Here is a 4120-nt window from a genome sequence, read left to right on the forward strand (position 1 = left end):
ATGCTCGCAGCACGCCCCCTGGTCGCGACACGCCGCGTTGTCACGACACGGCCCAGCTTGAGGGGGACACTTACGTGTCTTGGGGTAAGGATTGGGCCTGGGGCAACTGGGGAACCTCAGGCAGGTCATTTCTGCTCCCAGCCCATGCATGCTGGGAATGGTGGTGTGTTCATGTGAAGCACTAATTTTCAACTGTATTCGCCTGCATTGTATTCACGCTGCTTCCTGAGCAGGGACCCCGTCTGCCTCTGATGCTGCAAACGGCGTAAGATTAGCTCTCTGGAGAGAGCCATCCCTCCAGTGCCTTCCTCTCCCCCAGTGTCACTCTGACCAAGCCTTTCTACCTGATCATGTGGCTGGCTGGGGCGCAGGTACCCGCTGTGGAGGTCGTGTTGGATTTCCTGTTCATACTGAAGGAAGTGCACACAGACTGTTGTCAAGTGCTTGCAGGGCTGCTGCACACTGGCCCCTGCCAGCATGTGCCCCGGTGCAGCAGGCTGCTGGCCATCGTGAGAAGGGTCCTTGCTTGATGGCAGTTCTGGTTGCAGGGTCAGCAATGGGATGCTACCACGTAGCGAGACCTTACCAGCCAAGGTGACTCAGGGTAGTTACTTAGCGGCATCAACTAGATGGTTGGTTACTCTGCCAGTGGTGCCCTCCCAGCAAGGATGCACCAACCTTGTCTAAAACCAGCTGGCAGCAAGGTGAATGTTACAAGCAGAGATTTGCTGGTGTAACTCTGTCTGCAGCAGTGTCTTTCACCTCTGAGTGCAGTTTTGGCTCACGGGGTCCCAACCCACAGGCTCACCCGCTGAGCCATGCTAGCCAAATTATTTTACCATGGGCCTAGACCACAGTGGCACTGGTGCTCTCTATAGGACATGGTGCTTTCCAGTAGCGTATGAAAGCACAGTGGTGATTTTTTCCCTTTATTTTTTGTTTTGAAGGAACCCAGAGACTTCTTTTTTAAAGATATTAGTGTTGCATGGTTACCCACTTGGGAGGCAGGTGATGGCAAAGTTAAACTTGCTTCCCCAACTTCATTCTGTCTTTGTTTGTGTGCTCTCCTGTGCAGCCTTTAACTACAGTGTTACAGATCACAGCTCCGGTAATAACAGACGGATCTTTTCTGGAGACTTGGAGCAGGCTGTTTCATGGAGTTTTATGTGTTCTGCATATTCATTATGCTCACGGACCCTGTTGAGCAGAAGGGAGTGCCAACAAAGAGTTTCAAAGGTTGCTGAAGAAGTTGTTTGTTGCTAACTGTATTACTTGAGAAATGAGGTCTAAGTATATACTATCATGGAGGGATTGAAGTTAGGCAGCACGGGCATTTTGGGTGAGTGCCTAACCACAAAGTACTGACCTGAAGAGAGAGTTACATGAAATATCTCTATATCAAAACACCTTAAACCAGCAGCTCAGAGCAGACAATGCCCAGAAGCCATCAGCTTCCAGATGTGAGCAGCCAGGAATGGAAAGTGTCTTCTCTTACCTGGACAGAGCACAAGGCCATTAACCTCCAGGACATTCTGGGAGCTGCTTTTGTTTGTGCCACCTTCTGCCTTGTTAAGTGGCTGGGATGGGTTTCAGGTGTTGTTGGTGAGCCTCTAACTGATGAATCAGTTGGTTAATTGTTTAATGTAATTACATAATGATTGTTTTTTAACTCTAGAGATTTTGACAAACGCATTTTTTAGTCCTAATAAACACATGCTCACATACATATACTTGCCTGCCTGAGAGTTCACATGCAGATGCACACCCAGGTGAGGAACAAATACAAGGGGAGTGTCTGCCCTCGTCTTTGCAGATGCATCCAGCCATGAAAGCCTCTCTCACTCGGAGGAGAGGTGTGGTGTGTAGCACAAGTCCTGATCAGGGGCAGGAATTCTTGGACAGGAGTAACAGGTGGGAATGGGCTCTCCACAGCCATTTGCGTTACAGAAGTTGCCAAGGGTGGTAAATGGCCCATCATTTTGGAAACAAATTGGCAGATGAGAGAGCACACTTGCTGAACACAAGTGTGAAAGTCCCCTCCATCTCTACACTGACTTATGTCCCTTCTCCTTTGGGAAGGGTAAGCCAGATGAACAACTCATCCAATTTGAAAATAGTTTGACCAGAAACGGAGCTATGTTGGCTGGGATCAGCTCTCTGATCTAGCTTGTTACATTGTCCCCTAGATATTTCACCAGCATAACCCGGGGTGTTTTGAGAGGAACCAGTGCCAGCAGAAAAGGAAGGGTATGGGGGGATGGGAGGCATTGCGGTGGCGAGAGATGTCCACAGATCCACAGCCTCCATGTTTGCCATGTTGTGTGGAGCACATCATCCTGTGCTCTGTGTCTTGAGGACTTCCCGTCCTTGAACCAATAATATTTTATTTTACAGGGACCAGTGTAGACTTGTCTGCTGCATTTCACGCTGCTCAGCCAACAGCTGGGGAGCAGAGCTGGGAAAGGGCTGACTAGTCCTGGTAGCATCTCTCTCACTGGTCTTTTTGGCCCAGAACAAGCAGTGGTTCCTTGTCGTGCTGAGGTCTCAAGTATTAAGGACGCAGACCACTGCAGCTGTATTTACAAGGCACTGTGTATGACTCGATCTAACCCCAGGTTTGCAGCCTCTCCTCCATCTCCCCATGCACTGCCATCTGTCATCATCCCACGGACAGACTGGCCTTTCTGGGAAAGCAGATAAACTGCCTGTTATCAGATCCAGCCCTGGGGCTGTCAGTTGGTCAGCCCTGACTTACGTCACCACATAAGCCACCTCCAGGAGTGTGTCATTCACAGCTTCCTGACATGGGACTTCCCCAGTCCAGCGGTACTGGTGTCATCAGCCCTGTGTTATCGAGGGTGGATTACCCATGCTGGGAATTAACAAGATTGTTGCTCCAGTGGCACCAGTTTGGCTCTGCATCGGGGATCTGGAAGCGCCGCCTGTGTGTCTGTGTCCCAGGTCAAGGCATCCATGTGGGTGGGCATCAGTTGAGGGATCTAATCACCAGCACATTGCAGACCTTTTCACTTTTAGGAGGATGCTTGCAGCATGGTGTACAGCTAGTCTGTGTTACCTATGATTTTGTTTATGTAAGATGTTCCCACCTCATATTTGATCCCTGATCATCGTGCATTGACTGCACAGCTTCAGTGGGATTACTGTGGTAAAATCATGCCCCCAAAGCCCCCCAGGGATAAGAGGTGGCATGGGTGAGAGCTTTTTGTAAGCAGAGATGTGAACACTTTTATCTCACAATGTTTTACATGTGTCAGAACTGGTTCTTGCTAATTACAATTGCTGATCTACAGTCCAAGATCTTTTTTTTGCAAGAGTCTGAGAGCCTCAGTTTTGGGGGGGAGGAAAAAACCCCACATTTTTATAAAAAGCTTTGTAGGATGTAAAATGTACTGATGAATGGAGAGTGGGTAGAGGATTTTTTTGGGAATTTCCTCTGACCAAGTGATTCTCACTATGCATTTCAGTTTACAACCCACCCACTGCTGTGGGGTGTGATTTACCTTTGCATGGAGATTGCAGAACAATTTGAGTAGCAATGTGAGCTATATATTTGGGTGTAGATGGAATAATCTGAGGAACCCCATGATTCAAAGACTTCTGGATGCCCAGCTAAGTCCATGCTTGGCCCTACAGAGCTCCTGCAAGTTTCAAAGCAATTGAGGTGTGCAGGTAGAAGCTAAAGCGATTTGAAATATCATCTGTTAAGGGAGAAGCTTGCCTTTGAGGGACAAATGTCCAGAAGAAGCCCCTTTGCAGTCCCCCACTCACTGAAGGACAAATACAGAGCGTAGAAATGTACAGTGGAAGGCTGGAAATCTACAGAGGTCTGCCCTAAACTGAGATCCATCAGGTACGACTGTCTGACGTTGCTGTATCTGGGTCTGGCCATGGGCAGACGCAGGGCAGCAGTGTGCATAGATCACCTCCACATCAGCTTAAACTCCTTGGAGCTCTAGGCTGTATCACAAAGGATTCCTCTGAAGTACTGTTTTTCCAGAAGATGCCAGGCATCAGGTGAGCTGCTTCCTCATGCATGCTGTTGGCTTGTAGTAGCTCCCTTGGGCACAGCAGCTTGTTGACTGTGGCATTTGGGAAGATC

The sequence above is a fragment of the Aptenodytes forsteri genome, unplaced genomic scaffold, assembly GCF_000699145.1.
Source record: "Aptenodytes forsteri isolate BGI_AS27 unplaced genomic scaffold, ASM69914v1 Scaffold40, whole genome shotgun sequence".
NCBI lineage: Eukaryota > Metazoa > Chordata > Aves > Sphenisciformes > Spheniscidae > Aptenodytes > Aptenodytes forsteri.